This window comes from Triticum aestivum, chromosome 3A (genome assembly GCF_018294505.1).
Source record: "Triticum aestivum cultivar Chinese Spring chromosome 3A, IWGSC CS RefSeq v2.1, whole genome shotgun sequence".
Taxonomy (NCBI): Eukaryota; Viridiplantae; Streptophyta; class Magnoliopsida; order Poales; family Poaceae; genus Triticum; species Triticum aestivum.
Window position 1 is genome coordinate 52,024,929 of NC_057800.1, and position 10,583 is coordinate 52,035,511.

Here is a 10,583-nt window from a genome sequence, read left to right on the forward strand (position 1 = left end):
ACAACGTATGTTGTTATGCGGTCTGACCGATAAAGATCTTGGTAGAATATGTAGGAGCCAATATGAGCATCCAGGTTCCGCTATTGGTTATTGACCAGAGACATGTCCCGGTCATGTCTACATTGTTCTCGAACCGTAGGGTCCGCACGCTTAAGGTTTCGATGACAGTTATATTATGAGTTTATGAGTTTTGATGTACCGAAGGAGTTCGGAGTCCCGGATGAGATCAGGGACATGACGAGGAGTCTCGAAATGGTCGAGACGTAAAGATCGATATATTGGACGACTATATTCGGACATCGGAAAGGTTCCGAGTGATTCGGGTATTTTCGGAGGTACCGGGGAGTTACGGGAATACGAGGAAGAAGCAATGGGCCTTAATGGGCCTTAGTGGGATGGACCAGGAGGTGGCGTGCGCCCCTCCCAAGCCCGGTCCAAATTGGACATGTGCTTTGGGGCGCGGCCCCTCTCTCCCTTCCTTCCCCTCTTCCTCCCTTTCCCCCCTTCTCCTAGTTGGACTAGGAAAGGAGGAAACCTACTCCAACTGGGAGTAGGAATCCTACTCCCTGGCGCGCCCCTCCTAGGGACGGCCTCCTCCCCCTTGCTTCTTTATATACGGGGGCAGGGGGCACCCCATGACACACAAGTTGATATTCGCGATCGTTCCTTAGCCGTGTGCAGTGCCCCCCTCCACCATATTCCACCTCGGTCATATTGTAGCGGTGCTTAGGCGAAGCCCTGCGACGGTAGAACATCAAGATCGTCACCACGCCGTCGTTCTGACGGAACTCTGTTGGGGAATGTAGTAATTTCAAAAAAAATCCTACGCACGCGCAAGATCATGGTGATGCACAGCAACGAGAGGGGAGAGTGTTGTCTACGTACCCACGCAGACCGACTACGGAAGCGTTGACACAACGTAGAGGAAGTAGTCGTACGTCTTCCTGATCCGACCGATCCAAGCACCGTTACTCCGGCACCTCCGAGTTCTTAGCACACGTACAGCTCGATGATGCTCCCCGGGCTCCGATCCAGCAAAGCTTCGGGGATGAGTTCTGTCAGCACAACGGTGTGGTGACGATGATGATGTTCTACCGACGCAGGGCTTCGCCTAAGCACTACAACGGTATGACCGAGGTGGAATATGGTGGCAGGGGGCACCGCACACGGCGAAGGAACGATCACGTGGATCAACTTGTGTGTCTAGAGGTGCCCCCCTGCCCCCGTATATAAAGGAGCAAGGGGGAGGAGGCCGGCCATAGGAGAGGCACGCCAGGTGTGGAGTCCTACTAGGACTCCAAGTCCTAGTAGGAGTCCACCAAGAGGGAAGGAAGGGAGAAGGAAGTGGAGGAGAAGGAAAGGTGGCCGACCCCCTTTTCCCTAATCCAATTCGGACTAGAGGGGAGGGGGGCGCAGCAGCCCCTTGGCCTTTCTCCTCTTCCCACTAAAGCCCATCAAGGCCCATTGCTTCTCCCGTAACTACCCGGTACTCCGAAAAATACCTGAATCACTCGGAACCTTTCCGATGTCCGAATATAGTCGTCCAATATATCGATCTTTACGTCTCGACCATTTCGAGACTCCTTGTCATGCACTACAAGAAATATGTCGACTTATGACCTTCTGTCAGTGACCCTCGAAGAATTGGTCATAAATCTATGACCATTTTAGACCAATTGGTCAAAAGCTGTTCAAGGGGCTCCAAACCCTAAACCATTGCGACCATTTTGGTCACAAAGGTCGTAATTTCCTTACACGAAATGGTCACAAAGCAAACAGTGCTAGTCCGCTGCCTTATTTCTAGTTGTTAATGACCAATATAGATGGTCATAGCCTTGTAGATTGTGGTGGGTTGTGATGACTAGGTGCCATCTCATCAATTTTGCCTATGTGTCATGTCCATGTGGCAGTTTTTGCCCTAGGTTGTGAAGCAACCTATATTTCTATCATTCCCAAAATTCCCAAAAATATCTCATAAATTCTTTGGGGCATATCTTCATCAAATATGTAAAAATCCTTGCTTGCCTAGTTCAAAACTAATTCAACAATATTAATTTTCCTATTCTGTTCACAACAACACTTTATGAAGGAAGTGCTATTTATATATTCTTGATTGCCCTCGGAATTTTTGGGCACTCTTTCCTATCCAAATCATTACCGCATGACAAAATTCAGCTCCATTTTCCTAGCAAATCTTCTTCGGCAAATTTCCAAAGTTTTTATCCACCTAAAAGCATTGTGAAGGAAGTATCTTTTTTATATCTCTAAATGACATGAAATTTATACAGTTCCTTCATATGCCCAAATTATCACCCTCCTCCAAATTGCAGCTCAGTCAAATCATCTATGTGAGCCCAGGTTCAATTTATATTTTATGGCCAAATTGGCACGTTGCAAAGCAAGTGTTATATAGACCCCTCCTATTACCCTCAAACTTTTCGGGCACTCTTCCATACCCAAATCATTGCCACATGATAATATTCAGCTCAATTTTCCTAGTAAATCTTTCTCGGGAAATTTCCAAAGTTTCTACCTCGAGAGAAGCTTTGTGAAGTAAGTACTAGTTAGGCTTACCCAAATGATCTGAAAATTTACCAGCGCATGACCATACCTAAGTAACTTACCTACACCAATTTTGAGCTCATTTCATTCATCAAATCTCTCTCACTAGTTTTCCCAAGTTTCTGTCCATAGAAGAGCATTGTGAAGGAAGTACTACTTTGGCATGTCCAAATGGTATCAATTTTCTACAATGCTTTCCTATGCCCAAATAACCATCCTCCACAAAATTTCAGCTCACTCCATTCATTATTTTGAGCCCAGCTTCAACATTCATATTTTTGTCCAGCGTGGTACTTTGCAAAGCAAGTACCACCTAAGATCCTCCTTTTGATCTCAAAATTTGTGAAGACATTCTCCTTAGTAGATGATCATCCTCAGCCAAAACTCACGCCCATTGGCCATGTGCATTTTCCATACCGCTAATCAAACACTTGGCTGCTAATTCATGTTTGAGCATCGATCGGTCTCCTTGTGAGAATCTTATGTTGTAATTTTCTTCCTAACACCAACCTAGGGAGTGCCCAACCCACTAGACATGCCTAGGCCGCCCAGAACACATGGCAACATTACGGTCACACGGTGACCACGTGACGGGCATGCGAGTTTACGTGCTCTAGAGTTGGGACCCTCGGCCACCGCCCAAAACTCGACGTATCGCCACCAAACCATGTATTTATGATTAAATAGGTCCTTATGTAACTAGAAATGATTTTTGGAAAAAATAAATAGCAAACTATGAGGCAGCTGCAGTTCAAATTTGACCCGCTTCCAACTAAATCGGTGGAAATTTGTCTTTTTCACGAGAGGTGGATCAAAAACTTTTACTCCCGACCATTTTGTCAATTGTGCATTAAATATGGCCTAGTATTTTATAAAAATGATTTGGTCCAATTTTGCAACAATTATTTGGTAGTTCCTTCACAAAACAACCTCCTTTCGGGCACTCAAAAAATGGAAAATGGTTTTTTCGTCCAACGAAAATGAAAACTTCCTTAGGAAACATTATTTGCCATTCCAATATGCACCCTTGTGCACAATATGAGATCATTTGAACAAACTATGCCATGAATGTGGCCATAAGATTGATCATTTGGCTTGAAAGCCATTGATCTCCACACATGATAGCTCGTTTCTGAGAACACTTTTCTAAAATAATTGTCGTATTATAAGTTTGTTATTTTTCCTAGGAACTTGGCCACATATGATGACACAATGCGAAGGTTTCCCAATTTTTTGATTTTTTTTGAATTTTTTATGCCCGTTTCAAAATGCAGTCAAAACGACGGGAATGACCGTTCCTAGCTAGTGGTTGAATCTTGGAATTTTTTTGGTGTTTCTCTGATTAAATAGATACTTATCTACCTAGAAATGATTTTTTTAAAAATAAATAGCAAACTATGAGGCAACTGCAGTTCAAATTTGACACACTTCCAACTGAATCGGCGGAAATTTGTCTTTTTCACGAGAGGTGGATCAAAAACTTTTACACCCAACCATTTTGTAAATTGTGCATTAAATATGGCCTAGTATTTTATAAAAATGATTTGGTCCAATTTTGCAACAATTATTTGGTAGTTCCTTCACAAAAAAACCTCTTTTCAGGCACTCGAAAAATGGAAAATGGTTTTTTCGTCCAACGAAAATGAAAACTTCCTTAGGAAACATTGTTTGCCATTCCAATATGCACCCTTGTGCACAATATGAGATCATTTGAACAAACTATGCCATGAATGTGGCCATAAGATTGATCATTTGGCTTGAAATCCATGAATCTTCAGAGATGATAGCTCATTTCTGAGAACACTTTTTTTAAATAATTACCGTATTACAAGTTTGTTATTTTTCCTAGGAACTTGGCCACATATGATGACACAATGCGAAGGTTTCCCAATTTTTTGATTTTTTTTTGAATTTTTTATGCCCGTTTCAAAATGCAGTCAAAACGACGGGAATGACCGTTCCTAGCTAGTGGTTGAATCTTGAAATTTTTTTGGTGTTTCTCTAATTAAATAGATACTTATGTACCTAGAAATGATTTTTGGAAAAAATAAAGAGCAAACTACAAGGCAGCTACAATTCAAATTTGACCCGCTTCCAGCTGAATCGACGAATTTTTTTCTTTTTCACGAGAGGTGGATCAAAACTTTTTACACCCAACCATTTGGTCAATTGTGCATTAAATATGGCCTAGTATTTTATAAAAATGATTTGGTCCAATTTTGCAACAATTATTTGGGAGGTCCTTCACAAAAAAACCTCCTTTTGGGCACTCGAAAAATGGAAAATGGTTTTTTCGTCCAAAGAAAATGAAAAGTTTCTTAGGCAACATTGTTTGCCATTCCATTATGCACCCTTGTGCACAATATGAGATCATTTGAACAAACTATGACATGAATGTGGCCATAAGATTGATCATTTGGCTTGAAAGCCATGAATCTTCAGAGATGATAGCTCATTTCTGAGAACACTTTTTTTGAAAGAATTGCCGTATTACAAGTTTATTATTTTTCCTGCTAACTTTGTCACATATAATGACACAACGCGAAGGTTCTCCAATTATTTGATTTTTTTGAATTTTCTATGCCCATTTGAAAACGCGGTCAAAACGGTGGGCATGGTTGTTCCTAGTTGAATCCCTAAAAACTTTTGTTGTTTCTCTGATTAAATAGATACTTTTGTACCTAAAAATGATTTTTGGGAAAAATAAATAGCAAACTATGAGGCAGTCACAGTTCAAATTTGACCCGCTTCCAGCTGAATCGGCAGAAATTAGTCTTTTCACGAGAGGTGGATCAAAACTTTTGACACCCAACCATTTGGTCAATTATGCATTAAATATGGCCTAGTATTTTAAAAAATTGAATTGGTTCAATTTTTCAACAAATATGTGGTAGGTCCTTCACAAAAACTCAAAACTTCCTTGGCGATAAGTTTAATCATTTGGGTTCAAACCGGCCTCATTCTCCCCCTCATCCTCTACCGCCCGCGCACACTCAAGCCGCTCGCCGCCCACATGTGCTATGATTGTGAGTAATAAAATTGATGTGCTCCAAATTTGCAACAAATATTTGCTAGGTTCTTTATAAAAATATCATTTTGGACACTCGAAAAATGATTCTCTTACAAAATACTCATATTTTAGAACACTTTTTTTAATGATATTTACATTATTCAAAGTTTTTTATTTTTGCTGAAAAGTAGGTTACACTTGGTGACAGAATGCGAAGGTTTTTTATTTCTATTTATTTTTACAAATTTCTTAGGTCGTCAAATAGCAGAGATGATTCAAAATCTTATTTTTAATCAATTATGACCAATTTAAATGGTCTTAACATCATCAAAGGAGATACTGCGTTCTGATTGGTCTAAAATCATCTCACGCGGATCATGGATTAAGCACCGTTCGATGCGCCTGGATCCAACGGCAGCCCACACCCCCCTCGTCGCTGTCACCCCCTCCCGAATCCCTCTCATCCTCGTCCACACACGAAACCCTAGCCCCCTTCTCCCAATCGCCGCTGCCGCTCCCTTATCCCCATCGCCGCCGCCACCGTCCTTCCCCTCGCGCTGCCCAGATCTACGCACACTCTCGCTGCCACCGTCCTTCCCTCTCCACCTCACCTCTGTCTCCCACCACGCCGCTGCCACCGCCCCCGCCCCCACACCATGGCCGGCCTCCACCCCTGCATCGATGACGAGGAGCCCGAGTACCCATGCCTCCCCGCCCTCAAGTGGCTCCTGTTCGCCCGGACCACACGCCGGACCGATCCCGCACCCGCACATCCCATCGGCGACCTCGCCGGAGAAGAGAGAAGAAGGTGAGAGATGGAAGCGGCGGAGGCCGCGGCCGGCGTGCAGCTGGGCTCCTCGAAGCCGCAGATCGCGACCCAGCTGGGCTCCTCCGCCGACCCGCACCAAGTTCCTCGAGGAGTTCGCGCGGCGGTTCGACCTCCTCGGGCTGGTCTGATTCGGGATGGAGGTAGTGAGCATCCGCCGTAGCAGGGCCGACGACACGGGCTGGAGGGTGAGGCTCTCCTGCGCTGGCAGCGAGCTGGAGGAGGAGGTTTGACGCCGTGAGATCAACCGCCGGATGCCATGGGCGCCAGTTGGAAGCTGCAGGGCGAGATCGACCGCGTCCTCAAGAAGGTCCAGGAGGGCGTCGTCGTCTTCGACAACATCTGGAACAAGGCACGCACGCACACGCCTCCTTCTTTCCTCTCCCCAACCCCCACGCTAGATTCTCATGATTTTGCATGATTTTGGGGCATGTCTACGACACTGAGAATGCGAACCAGAAGGAGAAGTTCAAGGCGGACCTCAAGAAGGAGATCAAGAAGTTGCAGCACTACTGGGACCAGATCAAGACCTGGATCCAGTCCAGCGAGATCAAGGACAAGAAGGTGACCCCTCTGTAAACAGATCAAGGACCATGATCTGTTTGGTGCTGTTTTTGGTGATGATTTGGTCCTTGTAAATGCCCTCCTTGTAGATTTAGCTTAGTACACTAGATCATGTAATCTGTGTAGGCTTATTACTCTGTGTGGTTTTATCTTGCCACGGCAGTGAAGATCAGGGATTCACCGGCAACAGAGTTAGTTCTAATATTTCTGTTGTAACAGTTGTTACACTTCTCATGTTTGATTCCTGTTGTGGAAGTCCAAGTAACTTACAAAGTACGTCATATCATGATACATATTGCATGCATATTTGGTTTCCGGTTGATGCATGGTTGGTGTGCTAGCTGTTCGTTAGTACCTGCTGGTTGTTACTATTGCTCTTTTTTATTAAGGCAGTTAGTGTTTAACATCTATCGCTTTAGCGCCTAGCGACTAAATAATGTTTTGTTTCTGGTTAGTTAGGATGATTCGTCCGCTTGTATCCATTTTCCTGAACTAATTCTGTGTATTAGTTCGTTTTAGGTTAATTTTATACTATCTAGGACCATGTGTTTTCTGGTTAATTTTACTATGTTGGATTTGGAAGCGCAGGCGACCTCCATGGACGACATCGACGATGAAGAGGAGGACAAGGAGGACGACATCGACGATGAAGAGGAGGACAAGGGGGACGACCAGGACATGCGCGACCCCACCCCCGAGCCCAACGAGCTCGACGAGGACATAGTCGAGTCCGACCTCGAGCTCGACGAGGAGGGCATCGTCCAGTCTGACCATGATGGCGTGCCACAGAAGGTCCTGTGCTCTGCTCTGCCTCCCTCAATTACTGCCTCGCCACCGCAATAGATGTTCTTTTTTCTTTTGTAATTTGGCTGGACTTGTGCGTCTCCGTTCTGATGCGTTTGTGCGTGCGTATGTTGAACAGTGACCTCGGATCTGGTGAAGGGCGCCAAGGAGAAGTAGCTCAAGGTCAATGGCCCCGTCAGGATGCTGCTCAACATCACCACCGGGAAGTTCCCCTGTGGAGTAGGTAGCCACCTCCCTCTCTTTGCCCTTCCTTACCAATCCCATTTGCTTAGTAGCTCTGCATAGTATATGGTCCTTGCATGCTCACAGTAGCTCGTTGGTGATGTGGGTCACTATGTTTTTGTGGATAGCTGACTGTTTAGGGAATTTCCGTGACGATGATGATGTTGTGCTGGGCAGAGGATGTGAAACATTTAGACCGCTGAGGCCTTTCCGGTCTTTGATGATCTAAAATTGAGCTTTTTAAAACTGATGCCTAGCATGCCATCAACGTTTTTTTGTTCCTCATCTAGAATGCAGCTCTGTGTGTTGGTGTCATATAATGTAGAGGAGTTGCATGTGACTCGTTTGTCAGCTGAGCATATGATGTTACAAGAAGATGCTACTGAGATTTTACGCCGTTGAAGTATCTTAAACCGAGCTTTTTAAAACTGATGCTTGGTTGATCTAGTTCTAGTATATTAGTTGGGTGAGAGTCTATTGTTGTTGGTGCTGTGTTGTCATTTCTTTTTATGTCGTTGAAGAATAAAAAAGATAAGCATTTCTCCAGCCAATGTCTGAAGTAGTTGCTGCTGTGTAGTCATCGGCTGGACCTAGTTTGGCAGCGCTGTATTTAAAATACCATAGTATCTCAAAGCTTCGGTATTGCAATGCGTGGGCAATGAATACTACGGTTTTAAAGAAAATACATTTTTCTCGGTTTTAGAAAAACTACCGATGCTTTTGGATCATGTTGTTTTACTGTAGTTTTGATCGATAGTCACACAACTTAATCTAACTTATACTAAACCTACGGAGCTACATGAATCAGTGTGTGTCGGCCGGCTGCATGCAACGCTGTATGGTCTTCTGACAGCTGAGCTACGAAGTTGCAGACGTGATCGGCAGTAGCTAATTACAAAGAATAGGAATCAGTATCTTATTTTAATTAGTGTGGTGCATGCCATTGAAAGCATACTGACATGTGGTTAGTTATGCTTGTGAACCAAGATGCACGGTAGTCAACCAGCAATGACACGAGCGACTTTTGCTCAGTTTGAGAAAAAGAGGTCTAGACCACTTTTTTTAATACTCCAAGAGAACCACAGTAACAACAATACCACTGTTTATGAAACCGTAGTTTTTGGTATAGCCAAACGCCTCAAAGTATTCAAAACTACAGTTTTTTAAAATCTATGGTATTCTAGTAATGCTTTGAAAATACTTTGCATCCAAACGGGGCCTGCAATTAGCACATAGCTGCGTTGTACAGTTGCTTATATAATCAGATGTTGTATGTAGTCACGTACGCTTTCCAATTTTGATCCAATGCTTGCTTCCTAGCTCACGTGTGTCAGTTTTTCAGATACTTGTGACTCCTTGTGCATCACCCCTCAACTAACAAGTAAAAGTAAATAAAATTGTTCTTTATGCTCACTCCTTGTCTTCATATACTTTTTTCGTTGGCTGTTACTTCTCTTCTTTTATATTGAGTTTGGGAATTTGGTATTGATGATAGTACGACGACTTTGTCATCTGATGCGCAAGTCCATGCACGTCAGCTCTCTGGGTAAGAGAACTTGTCTCGCTGCAGTTGCAGTTATTGAATGACAGTAGAGCAAATTGAATTTTAACAATTCTATCTTCCGCGATTAAAACAAATCTACGACAGAGTTGCAGCAAACTAATGTTATCAGTTCTATCTTCTGTGATCAAAACAAACCCGCAGCAGTTTTCCAATGTCAGTAGCAGCAAGCTAAATTTTATAATTATATCTTCTGTGAAGTATTTTATAATTTTGCAATGTGTGGCAGTGAAGTATTTTGCATGGCACTTGTGCAATGAATTTTCATATTGTGTCTCTGTTTTCTTGTATGAATGAGTATCTCATTTTAACTAGCTGGAGAATAAAAAGCATGGTACTAGCTGAATTTGTGTTGGCATTCTTAATAACTGCCCTTTTTTGAAAGGTCTGCTCATAATATATTGGCTTCAGTTTTTTGATTCTTTTTTGTTGATTCATGTAACAGGTCGTCCAGTAAAGTTGTCGAAGGAGCTCCATGCTGAAGAACATAACACTTGTAGAGCTTGTAAAATACTGTATCTCATTATTGAACTTGTGGAGCTTGTAGCTGTGACTGGCATACTGTTATTACACTTGCAGAGCTTGCAAAGTGTATGTTAGAGCTTATTTTGTACAGCAGGAGCTTTGTATTGAATCTCTGATAATATTTGAAGTGTTACTTGTAGAATTGTTTTGTCCGGCGACTCAGACATACTGGGTATTTATTTATGTTAAATTGAAAAAAATGAAGAATATGACCCTGACAGCTAGGACCCAGTTACCAGAACCTCAAAAACGGGGACCCATTTTATAAAAAACAAAAAATGGGACTGCTAAGACAAAAAGGCCATGGCGCAAAATAAAAAGGCTGCAATGTTGGGCTTGGCCCATGAAGCCAACGAAAAATTAACAGGAAAAAAAATATAGAAAGGCTGAATTAATGGGCTAGGCCCATGTAGAAAATTGAATTGGACCGGGCTGAATCTTGTGCCACATCAGCTTGCCACGCTGGATACCTACGTGGCCTGGGGAGGTTGCTAGTGACCAAAACACCA

At 43.2% G+C, this 10,583-nt stretch overlaps 2 pseudogenes; both read left to right on the forward strand.

The window, feature by feature from the left end:
- Nucleotides 1-8,159: 8,159 nt before the first annotated feature.
- LOC123063807 (uncharacterized) lies at nt 8,160-8,244 on the forward strand (annotated as a pseudogene).
- A 98-nt stretch (nt 8,245-8,342) lies between these two features.
- LOC123063805 (uncharacterized) lies at nt 8,343-8,426 on the forward strand (annotated as a pseudogene).
- Nucleotides 8,427-10,583: the final 2,157 nt, after the last annotated feature.